The sequence below is a fragment of the Sipha flava genome, unplaced genomic scaffold (assembly GCF_003268045.1).
Source record: "Sipha flava isolate LNK unplaced genomic scaffold, YSA_version1 281_pilon_pilon, whole genome shotgun sequence".
Lineage (NCBI taxonomy): Eukaryota > Metazoa > Arthropoda > Insecta > Hemiptera > Aphididae > Sipha > Sipha flava.
In genome coordinates, this window is record NW_020272948.1 from 223889 (window position 1) to 247117 (window position 23229).

The 23229-nt window shown below is 28.8% G+C and overlaps 1 protein-coding gene and 3 non-coding genes across 4 annotated transcripts in view; 1 reads left to right on the forward strand and 3 right to left on the reverse strand.

Annotated features, from left to right (window-relative positions):
* LOC112685542 (NAD kinase-like) overlaps nucleotides 1–23229 on the forward strand; it is a 97434-nt gene that overhangs the window by 11657 nt on the left and 62548 nt on the right. The gene's annotated exons all lie outside the window — the stretch shown is intronic.
* Trnay-gua lies at nucleotides 18533–18624 on the reverse strand. Its single transcript is given in 2 exon segments — nucleotides 18533–18568; nucleotides 18588–18624. It is a non-coding gene; the product is annotated as a tRNA-Tyr (tRNA).
* Trnam-cau lies at nucleotides 20672–20743 on the reverse strand. Its single transcript has one exon. It is a non-coding gene; the product is annotated as a tRNA-Met (tRNA).
* On the reverse strand, nucleotides 21690–21761 carry Trnad-guc. The gene has a single exon. It is a non-coding gene; the product is annotated as a tRNA-Asp (tRNA).

Below are 23229 nucleotides of genomic sequence, written 5' to 3' on the forward strand. Positions count from 1 at the left end.
CGGTCTGCACGGCCACCATGTGCTGACTAAGAATCGAATTCTTTCGGCACGAAATGAAAATATTTCAAACGGATTGACTTTGTATTAATCGTTTTCAACCTAAATGTCCTTTGGGTTAAATTAGATGACAAGGCCGACCTTGTCACCGGAACGTTCGGCATACTTGAAATATTTTTGGCGTCGAGAATCGATCAAACATATATAAATGTTTCAAATTAATATTGGTGGAGCGGGGTCTGCATACGGCTCTGTACAAAGATACGAAGTTTCAAAAGTATAATAAAAAAGAATTATTAGAAAAAAGCTGTTTGCTTATCTTTTATACGCTCATTTAATAAGTATTATGTGTGAGTGTGTGTGTGTGTGTGTGTGTGTGTGTGTGTGTGTGTGTGTGTGTGTGCGCGTGCGTGTGTGTGTATGTGAGTAAGTATATGGGAAGGGATGTATTATTTGTTTAAGAATCGCATTTCGTCTTACCGCCTTCACATTACCTAAGGCTAGCCCACATGTATTCGCAAATTACGCCAGTAAAACAATAAATCGAGCAGTCATGGGACTTAATAATGCATTGAAATATTATGTACATGACTTATGATTCCTTTTGGTAGATGTTAACGTGCCCATACGTCAATATATACATTACTAAAAAGGTATATAAGGTTGGAAATCAAACTTGTCGAACTTCAACGCACCTGGGCCTTAATACGGATCTACAGAGAGAAAGCTTTTTTTTTTTCTCGTCACTGACAAAAGTTATTATTTGAAACGTTTAAAATGCATAACATAAGTATAAAATACACCACACGTGTAAAAGCGCACAAGTTCGTGTCTTCCCGCGAGGCTATTTATATTATATTGTATTGATTCGATTTCAATAGACACTCACCGTGTCATAATAATAATAAATTATAATATGATAATAACACTGTAGCTGTATAGACACATACAGGCACATACAGCTTTGGATCATAAATCGTTCGACAAATGTACTTAGTTAGCTATACACATACTTGTGTAGGATATGTATAGACGCCTCGTTATTATCATTACCTCAATAATATTGTCGTACCACTGTGAATTCCAAGCATGGGCATAAACGAGTTAATAAGTTAAAAGTTAAGTTGATTTAACTTATTAACTTATATTATTTTATTACTGATAAATTTAATTAAATTATTGATTGAAGTTAAGTTAACGATATTTTTTAACTTAATTTATGTAATTCTCATATGAATTAACTTAATCGAATATGAACTCAATTAATCTAACTTAAATGAGTTAAAAATATCATTAACTTGTCGAGCCTTGGTCAATCCAGTGAAACGCCGAGTGTATTACATCAGGGTGGTTCATCTCACGGCCCACGGGCCACAGCCCGTGCCCCCAAAGCCTTTTTTTTGGCTCTCCTCCATAGAAAACTTATATTCAAAAAAAAGTCACAATAATATTAAAACAAAATCGTTAAATGATTGTATAATTTTTATATTTTTTACTATAAAAAGAAGGTATACGTGCAATGAGTTATGTCCAAAACTATAATTGAATTCAGATCACTACGTATGTATGTAGGTATCGTGTTTTTATAGCAGCCACAGCGAACTTAATTACTAATGGTGGGAGATCGTAGAAATTATTATTATTATAATCATTATTAGGCGGCGATTATTGACTGCAGGTTTTACTGGATAATAATATTATTTAATTTTTTTATTTTTTGGCAGCCCTTAGAGTTTTTATGAAAGTGTAAATTGGCCCGCCAACTACAAAAGGTTGGATCACCTTTATTACATTTTCAAATGAACTTGTGAGCACTACACTACACGGTTGGTGTATATTATTATTTATTTATTTTATTTTTTTTTTATTTCAAATGAATAATGGACCCCACTGAGCATGATCGCGTGAGGGTTCATTATGACTTATCTAACGTTGTTTTTTCTAGTTTTAATTTAACTAAACTTATAATTAATGTATAGATATATGCGATTATAATAATTATGATTCATATAATCTACTAGTGTATATTATAATAAAATTAATTTTAAGGGATAACTTTGACATTAATAAATTATCCTGTGATAATATTGTCATCAAGTCCACGGTTTGTTAGCGTTAATAATTTACACTTAAGCTTATCTATAACTACCTAAAAAAGTTTTTCAGTTCACGGTTTGCTATGGGCAGTGAATTATGTGTAAAAATGATCCAATGAATTTATATTACACACCAATACGCAGTGCCGAATTTAGAAAATTTGACACCTGTTGCTAATAAAAATGTAGCACCTTTACATAAGTGAAAGTACGGGGTAGGTACATGACTTTTTTTATTTTTTATAAGCTTAAAAGCACCTTTATATTAACAGCGCCTGGGGCAAGCATTTGATCATTTCCCTCCCCTTATATACAACACTGCCAATACGTATATATTTATAACGTATATTGTATGCGTAATCGCATACTACATGTGTAGGAATCAGGAGCGATTCCAAAGCCATGGTTAGGGAGGGGAGGGGGAAAGTTATAATATTACAAAATCTTATAACAAAAAGAAAACAACAATTTTCACAACACAAATTCAAGTCGTCTATTTTTAAAATTGACAAAAATATCAATAATATGATCTATTTGATCTAGAATATGTACTTTATAATATACATTAATTAGACATAATGCTGATAGTCATGCTTGAACAAAGCCAGGTTTTTAGTCTCCGAAGTGTGGAGAAACTCCTTTCAACCGTCATACCTCTTGACTCTATCTACATACGAGTACTTGTGCGTGTCGTATGATAGTCCATATTATAATATGCATTTTTGTTAACAATATAAATTTTTTTATAAATACAGTACGGTTTTGGGGGGGCGGCTCTTAGCCTCCCTCCTGGAGTCGCCCCTAGTTGGTGTGTGTATGTGTAGATGCACGATACGTGTTTCAAGACTGCCACAGTCGTTGATGTGGACCTTTAGGAAAATCTAAGCACGATGGTGTGTAATGATAAAAGATAAAAGAAAAAATCCCTTTAAATTCACGCGTTATCTTTTTGCTATATTGCACACCTAGTACATGAAATGTACAATAATCAAATTGGAAAAAGGTCACCGAAAGTCTGAGAATCCAATTTTTTTATTTTTGTTTAAACCATAAAGTATGGCCACGTTTTTTTTTTTTTTTTTTGTAAAAAACGAATACTGTTCGCGCTCTTTTTATTTTAAATTTAATTTTTTTTATTTTTAATAATGTCTTCTAAATTAATTTTCCCCAATTCGAGCTTTGACCATATTCTATACCTAAAAGCTATACTTGACAAATATTATTATCCGTAAATTACCACTGGCAGTACGAAATGAAAAGGAAAAGTTTTGAAGAAAAAAAGATGAAAAATACAGAACGAACAAAGAATATATCATACATATACCTGTGTCGCTTTATTTGTAGTATTAATATTTACTCGATAAACCATTCATGGGAATCGATATAGAATTATGTAGTATAACCGGTAGTCTGTAAAAAATTGAATGAACATACATTGTCAATGTATAAAGATTCGTGGGTACATATGCATATGTATTCATGTATATATACAATATGCTGTTATATAGTTTACCTATTTATTTTCATAATATCTTTGTACCTGTATATTACAACGATATTTTTTCCATTACAACAATACTTTGCGATGGTGCTCGTTGATAGTTTTTTAAAATTTTATTCTACGTATCTATGTTATACTTATAATATTAAACGTAATATTGTGCCAACTCACAGAACGTATTATAATATATTGTTATCGTTTTTCAAAAAATCATCTTTTTTATATTATCATGATCAATTGACTGTAAACATTTATTTTTATTAATATTTCAGGTATCATTGTGTTCACAATAGTTATTCTACAGATACCTATAACAAAGACACCTATTTTCCACCCGAGTAATTTACTATAATTCCTATGAAAATATATAAGTCAAATGATCAAATCTCTTACGAGTAATCATGATGTTTTTGATTAATTATTTTTGATATCCCCAGCAAGTATTTTGATTTCGACTAAATACATTTGGTCGATATTTATTAGCCGTTTATTATTCAACGTTTCTCTGTATTCAGTGCGTACGAATCAATAAAACAACTATTTTAAAAGAGACAAATTAAGTATTAATTACTTTGCATAGTTTATAGAATTCTTAATACTTAAATAATGTATTATGTATTTAATAATACAACTGGGTACTATAGATTTATACTTCATAAATCTTTGATCCTCTTCGATTTGAGTCTAAATAACAATGAAACATAAATTATGGACTGATGTCTCACATGTGCGTGAAGTTGGCCCCTTAAATCAAGCTAGTGACTCCAAACCTTTACAGGCATTTTGCAATTAATTTGCTATAATTTGCTATGTAGTTTTCAGAATTTGTACAACTATGATTTTTCTGGAAATTAAGATAATCGTTTAAATACGAGAGTTTTACTACTTTAACGAATTTTTCATCAAGAAAAAAATGTTACAAATGTAAAATTAATTGATTCAAGGTATAATGTTTCATTTATTATAATTTATTTATTAAAAACTGCACCTTCTGCCATCGAAAGTATTGAATGTCCAAAAACAGAATGCAAGAATAATAGAAGGAAAATTTGCAGTCCAACAATTATATTGAAAATGAAGCATGATTTTTCCAATTTTCAAAATGCTCTGAATCAATATTTATCAGAATTACACTATACACCCGTTGAAAATAACTGCGATGGAATAATAACATCTACAAGAGTAATTGAAAATCATTTATTTATTGAAACTGATATGGTAGCTGATGGATATCAATTTTCGTTAAATTATTTTATGTGATCGTTCTGATAAGTAAGTTTAATATTGCATCTTAATTCTTATAATATTTATAAATATATTATTGTTTTATAAATTACAGCTACCTATTAAGAATTTATAAAATAAATTAAATTATTAAAACATCAATGTTCAGCTTATTCACAAATAATTATATTAAATGTTTAATTTGTTTATTTTAGGTATATTCTCCGAGGAATAATTGAATATGAGTCTATTATATCGCGTATGTAAGACGATCAGATAGATGTTGGGAAATACATAATGATTTAATTAAAAAAAATTCAAAAAATTTCAAATCCTGAAAGAATTCATATAAATCCACATTTAACTATATATGTGAAAATCTAAAATTTTTTTTTTTAATAATTATTTTAAGTTAATTTTAAATAAATATAAGAAATATTTAAAAAACTAAATTGTTTGAGTATGTTTGTTAATGATTTATGATGAAAAAAAAATGTAATAAGGAAAATAGTATTAAACAATCTATAATTTAATTTATTGCTTGAATATAGGATAATTTTTAAAGATTTTGTATGATTTAATTCTAAAACGAAGTTAAAAAATAACTAGGAATTCTATCATAAAGTATTACTATAGTTAAAAAGTAATATTGGCTTTTTTAACAAAACTAAATTTACTTCAGATTTAATGGAAAAAATATAGAAAGAAGACATCAAAAATGATACTTAAATTAATTCTAATATTAAAACTTTTTGAAAACGGGGGGGAGGCATAATAGGAATTATTTGTAAATTATGAGTTTGTTTTCTTCAAAACGTTTTACATTAAATCTTAATAAAAACATTTTTTAGTCTTTCAGAATGAATTTAAAATTAATATATTATATACACAGTGTGTTATAAAATTATTGAGTGTTTTCATTTACTTTTCTATTTAACATTTTCAAATTCTGAGTAAAAGTGGAATGTATTTGAATTGCAAAAGGATTGATTTAATTTGTGTATACAATTTTGACCAGAAAAAGTGCTCCAAGACTTAAAAACCTAGTACTCTCCAAATTAATCTAAAACACTTTAATCGGATGAGAAGGTATATATAAAATTGTAATCATACAAGTGTTTTTACTTGATAACTAAGAAATATAATAATATTTAAATTTAATTAATTTAGATATGCCCCTAAACTTCTTTCTTAGAGCCCTAGGGCTCCACGGAGCATAGTTTGAGAACCACTAATTTAATCAATTATAACCAAATTATTTTAAATTACGATTATACAGACCGTCAAAGAATCATTGATGTACAACAATGTGTAAAAAACAAAATCAATTAATTATTGTTTAATCTCCATGAATAATTATTATTACAAAATGGTTTTATTTTCTTGCTTTTTACATATTTTTCAAATATTATCATTGGGCCCTATTATAGGCTGGAGCTATGAACCCGTGTGTTTGATACAAGCAATATACACGGTTATTGCAGCACTGATTCTGATATATTATGAGTACCATATTATATTATAATATAATATATATATAATATAATATTATAAATGTATAGATATAAATACAATTTATTGTAATAAATAAATTATTGTTATACTAAATATCCAAATATTTTCAGCATCATACAACGGGAAATATTCTATGAATCTAAAATATATATATTTTTGTAAATATTAACACTCATATTTAAGTATTACATTTTCTTCATATCTCCACATTTATTACACTAAACCACTAAGGCTTTTTTTAAATTCTTAACATCTGTTGAAGTTATACAGGCGTGATTTAAGTATACCAAGTTTACCAAGTCAAAAATGTTTTCTTGGAAAAACCACGGGCATGCAAATTCTGAAAACTATATAGCAAATTATAGCAAATTAATTGCAAAATGTCTATGAAGATTTGGAATCTCTAGCTTGATTTAGTTTGATTGATTTAACTTCATGCACATGTGTCTCACTCAATCTTAACTGATTTACGATGTATAAATTTTTTTATTGAATTTTTCGAAATCATTACAATTAGATTCAATCCGTAATAAACCATCAAACTAACCTAACCATCAAGTAAAAATAATAAAAATTAATGCGAGTATTTTTATAATATTGTTTAACCATAAAACACATTAATATGTAATTAGGTGCTAGTAAAGTATGATAAAAAAAAATATACATTTATAACTTAAATAAAGAAATTCAAATATGTATAAAAGGAAGTTTGAAGGACAAAATCTTCCTTGTATCACATCGGGAGCTATAATTATTTACCGTAAACTCCATATAATGTCTTACATATAATATATTACAATAGCTTACGCTTACAAACTATGCGAAAACAATATAATACTTGTTCCATACAAAATAATATCTTGTGATTTGATGTAAATTGACATTTCAAGGTTCAATACGAACCTACATTTTTTATTCTTTTTATTTAAAGGCCAATCTAAGAATATCTAGGATGATTGGATTTAGCCGACGGCATAATAAAAAATGTTATCCATGTCATGTACAAATGTATGATATGTAGTATGTCTTACGCTTAATGTATATATACAAATAATGCATTTATGAAGTTATTTGCTGTTTTTTACAATGCCGGTGTAAATTCTTACGCCTTATAACAATTGTTGCATCTTCTGCATTTTCTTTTATGAATTATGTATCATCACTGATGTTCTTATAGAGCACAGGGACGTGCCCAGGATTTTGTTTTAGAAGTGGTTTTAATTTTTAACGACAGTATAAAATTTACTACTAGATTATTAAAATAAGTAGGTAAAACCTGTATAAATGTATTTATAAATAACCGTAATGTATATTAATTATCAAATATTAAAAACACATTTTAAGAATTAACCTTATAAAATTCATTAATTATGCTAGTATATATATATAATGTAAGAAAATAATTATAATTTAATCACCGAAACTGTGTAATATAATGTGTGTTTTTATTTTATAAAAAAAAATTAAGTTAAAAAATTAAGAAAGTCTATTTGAGAGTGATTTGAACCCCCAAAACCAACCACCGACTACGCTCCTCATAAGGTATACTATGTACGCCGTATACTGTCAATGTTATTTTAAAAATTCACGTGTATACTCTCAAATCGCAAGCACTTCGCGGATTTTAATTTTGGCCTTATTTTGTAATAAACATTCAGTTTTCTCTCAGACGATTAGTGTATTAGTATAAAGTAATTATTGATGGTATAATATATATTTATTATGTTGCTATATAAATAATTTTAATTCTATTTCTGTAAAAAATTAAAATGTATATATTTCAATTTGTTGTTAATATTTAAACCTACTGACACTGTCTAAATAAAAAAAATGTCCTTATTTAGACATTCTTTAGCGTAGTACACTCTTAACAAAATTGATGAGAACATCACTGTGTGTTATATAAATAAAATAAAATTTATGACGGCAAAATAAAAATTAAATTCTATGAATTTTCTTGTCTAAAATATCATCATTCTCCAGGCGCACAATGCCACCCACGATAAATCATAAGCTACGTTATAATGTTCAAAATGATGTAATATTTGTTGTATTATAGGTACAATATACCATGTATGCATAATAGGAGATACTGCAATTACTACGAGATGAATAATTACGCGTTACATAGTTTGATAACGATCTCGTTGATTAGAATATTTCATTTTAGTTATCTAGACTTTAACAATACTGTTGTGAAAATCTTCTTGTGTGTATTTAATTAAATTTTTAAAACCGTGGAATGCTTCAATATTTCAATACAAGTAGAACTAAACATAAATTAAAGGTACTGGGGGAAAAGGGTAGTTATCCTTTATAACATTTTTCATTAGAGCAAAAACAACATTTTCGAACTTCTACCCATCTATTACTGAAAAATGTATTTATTTTAAAAATCTGTTAAAAAAAAATTAATAACTTCTATGATGTTAAAATTATTTGAAAAAAAAAACTTTCTACTAATCTTCTTTCTCGTAGTAAATATAACGCGGCTGTGGTTTCGGATTCAATCAATTTTAAATAATACGCTTTTAGTCGCTTATTGGTTATCACGATTACACATCGAACCGCAATCGAAACTTGAAAGTATACAACAATCTTTTTCGCGTTGGCAAATCTAAAATATTATTTTCGATGTTTAAAAGTATAATATTCAAGTCACAAGTATTATTATATTACGAGTATATTGAAATGAATAAAAAAAATTAATATTTACATCAAAGTGCGTGTATATAAAAGTATGTTACTTTGATGTAGACGTAAAAAAAATGTCATTTTGAAGTCTGTTTACAACACCGGAACGTTCAATAACGTTAAGACTAATTACCCGTGAACTGGTATAAAATGGAGCGGTGATCGTTTGGGCGAAAGTAATAATTTTGACCAAAAAAATAATTGTCTGTTTTGGCGACTATTTTGTGTACCGTTTGGACAAATTAAATTATTTTTACCTATACGATATAAAAACCTGATGACAGATACAGATGACATAATTGCTAATAAAAAATAAAGAGTTTATACTAGAAATATGGAATAATTATAAAGAAGGGGATATTAAACAATTAAAATACATAAAATGTTTAGATTTAAAATATTAGGCCAATAGATTACTTTAAAAACTACTAATAATTATATTATCTGTAATTTTATTTTATTATTTTAATTTTTTGACTGTAGATTAATTCCTACTTATAAATAATAATATTATTAATACCCATATAAATATTTTTTTTTTTTAAACAGAACTTATTATTAATTATTTATATTTTATACAATTTTGTTTAATTAATTGTTGAGTGTATATTATAAGCATTTTTATACCATCCAAATGGTATTTTTAGTTAAATAATCTTCACCCCAATGGTAGTTTTAGTTGAATAAACCCTCGCTTAAAGTTCTCTACATGACAGTGGTGACAACTTTGAAAAACAAAATTCCCTTCGTTCTTTACAGCCCTTGTAACCTTACTTTCTGGACGTCCCTCGTATATTTATTCACCCAAACAGACTATATTTTGGGTCGATTCGTACGGTTTATTAAAAATATTGCTGTTGTACTAACACTTTTTTATTTAAAATTAAGAAACAATAATAATAAGAAAAAAAAATGTTTACACGTCATATTATATTAATTTTTATCCCGCGCCATTGTTATCTAACAAATATAAGTATATATAAGTTTAAAATAGAAATAGTGTATTTGCAATATGCCTTTGTATAAATAATAATAATACAATTATGAATATAATGATGTAAGAGATTTTAAACATACAGAATTGTTCTGAAAATATTTTTTATCTTGTTAATATAACGCTTTGCTAATTTATAAAAGTGGTAAAATGGTCGTACAAATTTATACAAATTACATACTAATTATACACAAAAAAAATTTTTGTAAAACGTGTATTTTACTGGTGGGAGGGGTTGGAATAACGTTATTCCAGCCCCTCCTACGAAAAACGAATTTTTCTCGGTGAACGAGCTCCGTACAAATTCTGAAAATGGTCGTACAAATTCATACAAATTACGTACTAATTATAAGCATTAAAAAAATCACACATTTCTGGATGGGGGGCCAGGGTAATGGACGTTAATATTACTTATACTTCCACGGTCGACATGGAAACATTGACATTGATTCGATTTATCATTTACTCAACAACTGCAGTGTTTTGTTTACAACGAACTCGGCAAGGAACCAAACAGTGATAGTACATAATATTAAGACAGACAATATCAGACAGGAGTTGGGAGATGAGGGTTAGACTATATGCATTTGTAAATCGTACTTTAGCCGGGACTGAGAAGAGTACAAATTATATTGCATTGATTATTTAAATATTTTTGTTACTAACGATGAAGATTTTCTTAATATTTGTTCGAACCCTTGTCGTTCAAATGTAAAGCGCAGTTTTATAATTATTGTATTTTTAATTATTGTATTACTGATGTTTAAAAATCAAGACTGAACGTTCAAGAACGAGTTAATACATACTAAATACTTTTTTAGCACCCGAACTATCTTTAATACCAATTATTTATACTATCTTACACACGTAATCTTTTAAACCGAGGGTTCTCAACCTTTTGAAATATATACCTGCAAGGGGCATCCCTTTCATACTTTTTTATAATACCAAACACCATAATAAGAGAATTATGTTTTATATATACACACCATGCCTTTAATGTTGATGATTGGATTAATATGATAATATGAAAATTGATGAAGATTTTTTTCAAGTATTTAATAAATTGATTTGTTAGAAAAACAATATTGTTATATTTTAAAACTATTTAAACAAAGAAAATAATATAAGGGCTATTGTTTGCGTATTTGTAATTGGTGTGTGCATAGGGGATATAGAAAATCGAGTTGAGTGGAGGCCAAAAACACGGGTGGCTCACCCAAAATAGTTGGGAGAAAGGCGAAGGAGAAGACACCCCTACATACACCAGCTATATTATATAATTTCTTCTATTAAGTGGCCCGACCGTAAATAGATGCTGGATCAACTGCAATTGAATAATTAATTCCCTCAGATGTTATCCATCATTATTTTCCTCAGTTGTTATTGATCATTATTTTCCACAATATTTATACGTTTGTTTTTAAAAAATTTGTAGTATCGACATTTTTTTTCTCTTTGACATTATATTTTAGTACAATCAATATTGTACTATGAATGGTATACGCCCAATATATATGTATCGATGGTTGTCGACTGTTGACAGAATTATCTTTTATCTTTATTCTATCAGTTGTTGAGTCGTCAGTCTCCACAACAATTTTGCTATTATGCGAGTAGCAATGAACTGGGTAGCAAAGATAACCGATAATTAATATAGATATTATGGCTGTATGACATAAGCGCCAAAAGTACAAAAATGACCTATCATTTGCACCAAAATCTGTAGGACATAAGCGCCAATCTAATATTATTACCTGTTATACCCTACATAAAACATAAGCGCCAAAGGTGCAAAAGTGACATAGCATTTGCGCTAAAATTAATATTTTATGTAAGTAGGTAGTTATTTAAATATTAAAAAAAAATTTAAAAAAAAATGTCGATAATAAATTATAATATACATGCACATCAATATAAAGTATAATATTATAACGATATAACGAAATAAGTACTAAAAATATGTTATAACACAAAACTTGCTTACACACTGTCTATGTGACAACCTATCGTAATCATATAATACATTTGTCAATTAAGATTAAGCGTTTGGAGTTTTTGAACGATATAGTTTTAAATTTAATATCTGTTATTTAATTTACAGATATCTAGGATTTTGGCGCTTTTTTACGATACGACTAATTTTTCTTATCTCATTTTGGCGCTTATGAACGATACGATTTTGGCGCTTTTGTACGATACGACTTTTTTTTTCTTATCTCATTTTGGCGCTTATGGCTTCCACTGAGATATTATATTTCAGACAGTCGAATATGGAAAATATTTTTTTAACGGGGGGCGGTCGCCCCTACCACCCCCTCTTGATCCACACCTGACGTCACTGTAAAATCGGTTTCTTATAACATGTCATGTGCTATTTTTCTTTATTTGACTTTTAAATTTCACCTACTCATTATCTTGTCAATATATATCTGCCTGGGCGCCACGTTCGAGGTACACGACTAATCGATTGTTACATCAAGGGTTAAAACTAGAATAACAATAATAAAGACTCATTGTGCGGAAATAATTTGAAATGAGTGAATCGCATTCGATAAGTTGCTCTCAACGGATTATCACGGACTACGGAGTCGCAATTCATATGACAATGACGAGGCGAAGCGAAAACATTTTCTCGGTGAGAAATCTAATTTGTGTTTTATAGGAAATGACGAGTAATCAAGACGAATTGAAAAATATTACATGTGCACCGACTCTTTTCTATTTTTCCGATTTAAACTGTTCACATTATTTCTACGTATACAAAATTGAACTAACGTTTCATGTTCAATAGAAATGAAAAAATGAATGGATGCGTCAATCGTTGAATGTAGGTACACGTGGATCACGTATAGCCGGAAAATATAGAGTATATATAGTATATATGTAAATTATAATTCAGTAAATTTATTGGCATTTTGAACAAATTAATATAAAAATACTACTTATCATTAGATTAAGAAATATAATATCGGAAACCGTTTAAATTCACTTGGATTGAACTCGTCGAATATATTAATATAAAAACCAAGGAAATGCGATCCGAAAAAATGTCTACAAAAAAATGACTCTTCGTTCGGAATCGACATACTATAGATATTAATACCTAACTGTACACCGAAAAACCATAAATATATTAAATATAATATATAAATAATTATATTAGTATATTAAATAGAGATTTCATCAAATATTTGTATGTATTTAGATAAACGTTCGTAAAAAACACAGTGCGGAATGTAATATTTTTATTTTATATTTTATATTTTATTTATATTTCCATAAACACTTTATTTGATAAAATAAATAATCTCCTCCAATTTTTAGTGATCATTTCATTTTATAAAAAATCAAACACGAAAGTTAATATAAAAAAGGAACTTTTCGATTATCTCGTATTTTCTCACTTCACCATACATAATACATCCACTGCCATTACCTAGTAGAATGAATCCTGTAAAAAACATTGTATCATTTGACCAGATAATATATTATCATATTAATTTATTATATTACGTTACACAAATAATCCGAAAAAGTATTATTATAATTTTTTTTTTCCTTTAACTCATAATCAACTAGTTGTGCATACTTTCTAAAACAAATTTTGTCAATGAACTGTCAACTAAACTAATGACTAGTCCGTTCTATTACATTTATAAAGCGAAATACGCAGACACTAATGTATTCGTCGTGCACAACTTTAAAACAAAATATGATGTATACCTATATATTTACGGTTTTCAAGGATATTTTGAAGATAATTACAATTTTAGTAAAGGATGAAAATTGTTCACGTTATGATTCAGAGTTGGTTAAAATATCGCGTTAAAGCAAAACAACATGTCGTGAAAAAATTATAATCTGTAAAAATAACAACGAGAGTTCTAATATTATTTTGAATAATTATAAGAAAGGTTTTTAGGTATTTCACTTTTTCTATTTCAAATAACCAATGGAAACTTAGCCCTTCCTCGTTGTACCCTAATCCTAATTTTCGCGGATGACCGTTTAAACAGAAAATTATTTGTTGTCGTCAAAATTAATGTTATAAAACGGTATAAGCTTCATCAATGAAAATTGTGCTCGCCAAGTGACAAACGCAATTTCACTTGATTCATTTTAATATCACCTATTATATTTTTTAATGTTATGAATTTGAATTACATTTTATTATGGAACTTTTACCCTAATTAAAATCTTAGATATATATTTTAATATATATTTTTATTTTTATTTAGAATTCACATTATTATATCAAATACTATAGTTGTTTTTATCTATTCAAAAACTGTTTAATATTTTTTCATAAATTATAACTTTACAAAATATCAAATACATTTTTTGTTGAGTGCAATACCTAAAATGATAACAACTAAAAAAAAACAAAAAACGGTCTAATTTATTTTTATAACAATTTATAATTTTTAAAAATCTTAATTTCAAATGAAAACAGTCTTTCAATTATATTAATGACCATTTTAGTTTAGGTTTAATTAACTTCAAATCTTTGCAAAGTAAAATGAACTACAGTTTATATATCTAAGCAATTAACAATAACTAAATTTTACAATAAATCAAAAATCAAGTATATACAAACGTAATACTAATGGTAATTATTTCAGACTTAAGAATGTATTGATTTAACGTATTTTTATGCGAGTAAAATAACAATGAATTTATTAAGTAATCAAATTTATAATCCAATAATGGTGAGTATAAACTAGTGAATCCAAATTCTATAGAAACATCATTGTCTAATGATTAATTATTTGTGTAATATTTTGTTGAAATACCAAGTGGGTAATACCGGTAGGTACCTCATATTGACACGACCTCAGGTCGTCGATAGATTTTCCCTCGGTGAGGTGGCCGGTCACTGTTGAATGAAGTGGATCGTGTGTAGAAAAAGAAGAAAAAAAAAACCACGAAACTAAGCAGGATATGTTGATCACAATTTTTACTGCCAAACGAAAAATAATCAAATATAAAGGGTGGTCTTCTGGTGACGGTGGTGGATAGACAAAAAACAAGCTGGTACGATGTTAGTTCACCGACGGTCACCAGCAGAAGGTTGGTGACTTGAGGCGACTGGTCGGTACGTTGACCCCGGTTCCGATAACTTTTCCCACCTCTGCCCGTTTTCCGAGGTAGGTGGGTAGTATCAGAAACGGTGTTGTCGTTGCCCGGGTTGAGGCTGGGTAGAGAGTGAGCGCGGCTCCGCGATAATGGTGTACTTATTGTACCTGCACCACAGCGAGACCGCGTCAATATGACTGTTCAATCATTCCAATAAATTAATAAAATATAAACATAATCGATTTCAATTGTATCAACTGTGAAATTCTATTTTAATAATTCTAAGTCTACCAATCTATGATCTGAATATTATAAACAAAACGATAAGCGATAAAATTTGGAACCAAACTATAGGTTTTTAGATAGACAAAGACATTTTTCGTTCGTGTTACTCATACCTTAGAACAAAAAAAAAAGCGTTTACTCATCTACCATTACAACATTTCTGTTTGTATTGGAATTTGTAATTTAAATTTTTCATCACTAAATGATCAGAAGAACACTAACGCTTGTTCTATGGTGTGCCAACATCCAACATGTAACTGCCGACATCCTCGTGGTGCACACCTCATCGTTCGTTCGTTTTGCCATTGATTATAGAATAGAATATTCTATAATCAATGGTTTTGCCATTTACCATTCCATTTACCCAGGGTCGTCCAGGGGGGGGGGGGGCAACGGGACCATTTTCCTCAGGCCCCATTGTTGGAATATTTTTAGGGGGTCCCCATAAAATCTTGATGGATAATAATTAATAATAAAGCTTCGATTACACTGAACAATTTTACACGCTGCGTGTCGGCGATTAAAGTCGCGCGCATGTGAGCGTGTAGCGACTTGTCCGATTACATTGAGCGATTAAATTATAAATTATAGGAATTATATTCAATTATATTATGTAAGTATGTAATGCTGTACATGAATTTAAATGAGCTTGATTGGTCAAGGTTTAAAAAAAACGTTTGCAAGAATTTAGTTATTCTTAGTGAGTATTTTGTCTATCATATCTTATTATTATGGTCGAAAGGCCCCCAAATTAATTTGCTCCTGGCCCCGAAAAACTTTGGGATGGCCCTGCATTTACCACGTTCAAATGGCCAACACTAAATTGGTTTTGTCACACAATAGTTATGTACTCGGATTTTACGATAACGGGAAAAATAGAAATGAATAATTGTGTGTATACGGTTAAAAGAGTATAATAAACAACGTGTTCGACCAAATTCATATTGTCACATACGATAATAGTCAATGGGCATCAAACTCGGTAAAACCTTCGATTTAAAGACGCAACAAATTTACGGAATTATTAGGATTGGATAAACATTTTATTTTAATCAGAAGACTTACCGTGTTGTGATCAGTACGGTTTTATGAACAATTCCATGAGAATCAATTGATTTTTATTTTTATTTTTCAATAGTGTCGGATTTATTAATATAAGTATGTAAATACGTACAACAGTGATGCGAGTAGGCGTATGTAGCCTAAAAAGTGCACTCCTTAAGTTTTACGTTTCTTAACATGCTCATATATTGGGTGTATTAATTTGTTATATTTTCATTATTTTTATTTATTATATATTATTAATATTTAATACATTTATATGCTGTGTGGCATTTCAATAAAATATATTAAGGATACGGCAGTTTTACGTAAATAAATCGCGTACAGCATTTCTAAAAAAACCGTCCGTCCATATTATCAAAACCATGCACCATCCCACCGATTGTTTTCCATTCGAATTACAACTGTCGCGGTCAAGGTTGGATTAGGGGGGTCTAGCCGAGGTGGTAGCTCCGGGGCCCTTTCGAGTTTTTTTGAGGCCCAAACAATTTTAAGCCGATACACATTTTTTATCATACTAAAATTAGTAGTTTCATAGACATACATTTTATATGCCCATTAATTTTATAATTTTACTAGCTCACCTGAAAAACGTTGTTTTGTCATATAAATTATTTCTAGAAAATATTTTGTTAGAAAAAAATATTCTAAATAAAAAAAAATAAATAAATAAAAAAATAAAATAAATGGAAGAGGTTTGGAGTGCTGTGAACAGTGATGGAATATAAAAATGAAAAAACATCAAACATTTATTTTTTTAATAATTTATTAAAATTGATTCTTTAAAACTATATAGGTATATATCACTAATTATGACAATATTAGTAAAAAACCATATCAATCCCTTAATGCAACAGAGTGTGCAATATTTTATATCAGTGGTGGCCGAACTTTTTTTTCCTCGGGCCATAAAAAACAACTTTTTTTTAATCGCGGGCCATAAAACAATTGAATTCTAAATTTTTTTTTTACGTAAATGCAAAATATTACAGTTATACAAATAAGTGCTGTAATATAGAAGACTTTCGAGGGCCAGATATTAAATGATGGCGGGCCGCAGTTGGCCCGCTGGCCGTAGTTTGGCCACCACTGTTTTATATCATCCCATCTTTCGCCAACACAATCAAACTGGATGGTTCGAGAGCACGCCACGTATAATTAACCATGTGAAAAACATGATGTGCTCAAATCTAAGCTACAGACAGATATTGTTTGATCTTGAGACTTATTAATAGTCATTGCAAATGCCAATCTAATTGGAAATTGAAGGCGTTTAAATTGTATTAGCACATATATGGGTATAAGCTTGGGCCAAATTGGCTCAGCCGGTCTCAGTTGATGAAATGTTATATATTTTTGGCTCCATTTATATATATATAATGCAATTGACAATTTGTGAAATAGTCAAAAAAATGTATTTTTCTGCGAGCGTAGCGAGCAGCATTGTAAAACATATTTTGTCAAAAGGACTCATATAAAATTTCAGCCCCAGGGCCCAACAGGTACTTAATCCGGCCTTGGTCACGGTACCTACAACCTTGAAATGTTTTAATTGTGTTAATCCATTTATGTGCATAATATATCTATTAAAAGCTAAGATTGTTAGATGAAAAAATAAATACATCACAAAAAACAATACCGAATCATTGAGTGATTAAAAGACGCTTACAGCGTACGATGAAATAGAAAATACGTGAATATAGTATATAATCGACGTCGTCGCAAACAAGAAATTCATTCCATCAATAAACGCGATATTCTATGAAACCACCGTATTACACAATGCTACTGTTTCAACTACTACAATGCTATTACACATTGCAACAAGACAATAGAAAAATATTTATTCCCACCTCCGTTTTCACACAAAAATAAACGAGAAATAAACAGTTCTTCTATTGAAAGGCATATGGTTATGATTTCGGTTATGACGGCAATGCGATGATGGCGGTTACAAAAAACGCTAAAAGGGTTTCGGACAAAGAAAAGATAAAAGAAATTGAACAAATAATCAATTTTATTTTTATATTTTTCTTCTTCTATATTCACTTTCTATATAAAAGAAAAAAAATGAAAAAATATATATCCTTCGAGCCGGATTTGAACCAGCGACCTATGGATATCTGATGAAAGTTACCAACTACAGTCCACCGCTCTACCAACTGAGCTATCGAAGGCCATGCTAGTATGCGCTCAAATGTGTAAGATATAAACATGCGTTGGCGAGTAACAAATCACTGAAAATGATTAAATATGCGCTATCTGTCGACGACATACGAATTTAAGTGGTCGACATGTACTGCTCGAAAGATGGCGAATCACGAAGCAAAACGACGAGAATCCAGTACATTCAAACATGGTTTTAAAAATCATTTTGATTCCGTCACAGTTTACTTTCAATTTTAAGTTTTTATTTTCCAAATCCATCGGTTGATCTACAACTCCCATTCTCGATTGTTCAACTCCACTTCAAGTCTCCCCTCTCAATATTTAAAATCAATGGTATAATAAACTATAAAAAGTATCTACATGGCCTTTCTCATACAAGTAAATCAAAATAGATTTCACAAATATTTGCAAATTAAAAAAAACTGATGATTTTTATTACTATACATACACGTTGTATATTAATTTATTTAATAATATTCATATATACATACATATGTGTTCATATAAATATGCTCATATGTGCAAATATAAACTTATGTTTAGTTGCTAACTCAAAATTGTTAATTATTTAACTATCTAATACATAGATAACCTATCGTGAAAACTCAATGATTAATTTAAAAATGAAGATCGTAAAATTGTGCGTTTTTCAAAAGTTACAAACAAAATTGACTCTAAAATTAGCAATTTTATATTTAAAAAATTGTTTTTTATTATTTAATATTGTGAATCTGAAAGGGTTAAAAAAAAGTTCTTACCTAATAGCACTTTCTGCTCAATTAACGTCTGCGTAGACAATATCCGATTATCAACTCTGCGACTTCGAATATCAAACAATTATCTAGTGGTATTGTGAAAATAGATAAATCGAAAGTGATAATCACTTTAAATTTAGTCTTGAAAGCCTCGTAAAGTATTAGAAAAAAATTATATGTATTCACTTATAACTTTGTTTTTGGTGTGACACGTACATTATACGAATTATTGTTAGTTAAAAATTAAATTTTATAGTAAATTAGCAACGCGTTATTCTAAATAGCCAATAACATTTTTATTATTTTTTATTAAAAAGTTTTAAATAAACCGATCATAAATTAAAAGATTATTTTCAATGCGAAAAAGTAATATACTACGAGAATCGATGTCAAATACCTAAATCATCCGATGACCATAAATAGTGAACCACCGTCACAAGCTTCGTATAATGCATAATCCCACACGATCGATATGGTATGAAACGACAGAAATGGAAGAGTGTTGACTTGTTATTACCTTGGAACTCGTCGGTTGCTTTCTGCCGCTTTTCGTTCTGAGGAGGATCAAAAGAAACAGAACCTACGAGAAACATATGTCCTTTTTTGTGACGCCTGATCACAAACGACTGCGTAGAGTATTTTTGCTCATCGGATACGTTACTGTCGTCTACTACTAGCCTCAAGCTCATGAACAAGTATTAATTTGTTGATTAATCCCTTCGTGTATTATTGAAGACTGACATTCGATTGGGGGTTCATTGTGATGGTCGTCAAACGGTAGTTATTCCTTACTAAATCTTTTTTTACGAAACTGTATGTAATGTTTACACATCTTTTTACGCCCTCGATACAATAGACCAAAGCTTTTCAAAGTTTGCAATACGGTCGCATACAGGAATGGACTGGGTATCGACGGGCTCAGGGAAGGTGGGTCAACTGGATCTATTATTATTACATTTTAATTAATAAATATTTTTAGTTAATTGTGCTCAATTCATCCAAATTCGAATATTCTAATAGTAAATGATTTGTGTTTTACCATTATAATTTAATATTACATTTTATGCGATTAATTTATGATACTATCGAGGGCTCAGGAGGCGATCACCCCTTTGCCTCTCTGACCAGCCGCCTGTGGCCACATACTATAAAAATTGTTCACATTTTATTTTATTTTGACATTAAGTCGTTCTAGTTTTTGTAACAATCCCATGAAAATAAAATGTATTCATATTATTTTATTTGAATATAAATTGGTATACTAAAACTTTTTAATTAAAAATAGACAAAAAAATTTATTTAGCAGAGCGTGGTTTCGATCCACGGACCTCTGGGTTATGGGCCCAGCACGCTTCCACTGCGCCACTCTGCTACACCTCATCAAATTTTAAACATTTATGGATTTACATTCTCGGTATATTTTTTTCCTAATTAACATTTCATACTGGATGTTTGATCTGTTGTTTATAACTCTGCGGACTAGACGAAACAATGTCTTAAATTTCACTGTACATTATAATAATTTTTATTATTAAAATTGTAGTTTTTAGTTTTAGTTGTACTATTGAAAACTGGCATTCGATTGCGAGGCCGTCGTGAGAGCTTTTCAAACTTTGCATTACGGCCACATACTTTAAGTATTGTTCATATTTTGTGACACACAAAAAACTAATGAAATAAAGGTAAAGGCTAAAAAAAACCTTTGATTTTAATGACATCAAATAAATATTTTTGTACATTTTGCGAAAAATATCTGGCATAACAATTGCAATGCATAGAGAATACTATGCATTCGTGTAAAATTTGTATACGATCAGTCGCTAACGTTGGAGGTTTCAATTCCTAATCCAAAAAAAAATATCATGAAAAAATACTACAAATAAATTTCCTTACCTACAGACTTAATACTTAACCAACTCAGAGTGTCCTTTGAGACTTAATAGTAAAATATATAGATAACCTTTAGTTTGGAAAGTCAGATGTGCAATGTATAACAAAATCTTGACGTTTTTTCTTTTCTTCAAAAATCCCCTTCGGTTTTCCTACAGTTTTCACGATTACTTCAGAAAAGGAAGAAATTTAAATTATTTATCACAGCCAGTCCTGGTTGGTCAATATCGGTCGAAAAATTGAATCAAGGAAATAACATTCCAATTACAGTTATTTATTATGAGAGTTTATTCGATTTTTTTCTAAATCATAATATTATTTAGTTTATATATATATATATTTCAAGATTGATAATTTATAAAAAAATAAATCTTAGTTTAAAAATATAATTATTCACAAAAATGTAGAAAAAAAAGGCAAAAAGTTTCCTCCCCGGCGGGGAATCGAACCCCGGTCTCCCGCGTGACAGGCGGGGATACTTACCACTATACTACCGAGGATTGTGATTATAAGTTAAATTATTATATTATTTAATCTAAATATTTGATATAAATTTTAGTAATAAAAATTTAGATTGAATAGCAGGTTAGGGCATTTTTCATTATTAAATGTTAACCCCTTCAACATAAGTCACTAATTATTAGATACTATACAATGTCCATAATATAAGAATAAATCAATTTTCATATACTTAAAATATTGATTTTAATATCTACTATACTTTATTTGAATAATAAAAAAATAAATTACAAATTGCTAATATCTAAGGTCTTCAGTTATTACCTTTAATTTTGTTTTTTCTTTCAATTTAGAGAAAATTGAAAAAAACTTTTTTAAAATATTATTTATGTTAATATATATTGTGTTTGTATATGATATATTAATCTAATGAAAACTATTGGAAAATATTTAATTGTTCAATTATAGAAAATATCGTCGTAAGTCAATGCATATATGTTTCATTCATAATCTGAAATGTTAAATAAAGTTTAAATTTGCTATTTACATATGAGAATTACTTCAAAAATTCATTAACACATCTTATGTGTTATACAGGAGCAAACCCAGGAATTTTTATGGGGGGGGATCCAAAATTTTTGTTTTATCTGTTCTCTAACTATAATTATAGTTTAACTCAATATCAACAAATTACTGTTAATATACTATTGTATGGTTTATACATAATAGACAGAGTTGGGCAAAAACAAATCAAAATAAAGAATAAAAAATAAAAACATGAATAACTAATTTATTTATGAATAAAGAATAAAATTATTCTGAATAGTTTTATTTGAGAATAAAACAATTATTTAGAATAAATTTATTCGTTGAAATTATGAATATTATTTTTTTTTTAACTTGTGTATTATACTAATCGCAATCATATGAACGTGAATTGTACCCTATCACGAGACCTAAATTTTGGTAACTTAACAGGTTACTAGCAGAAAACTATTATAGAAATGTTATCACCTTTGGCGTTTTTACATTAATCTTTGTTGATATATTGTAAATTACCAAACAAATTTCTACATTAACTTCACATAATTTAACACTTTAATAATAATTAATGATTAAATAATAATTCAAGTAATAACAACAATAATAACAATTTGTAGTAATAATTATAACAACTATCGTTATAGTAACTATAGTAACGTATGTGTATTAAGAATAATAACATTTATATATATATAAATGGAACCAAAAATGTATAACATAACATTTCATCAATTGAGAACGGCTGGCTCGATTTGGTTCAAATTTTTTTTAATTGTTCGTAATTGCCAGGAGAAGATTTTTACGAAAAAAATTTTTGGAAAAGTGCTATTGTTTAATAAATCATAGTTTAATTTAATAATTTTTGACCCGGCGATAACTGCGCAATTGAAAATTAATTATTAAATAAAACTATTAAAAAACTATTAATTTTATTTTTGGTAGTAAATGACGAGTATTGCATAAATA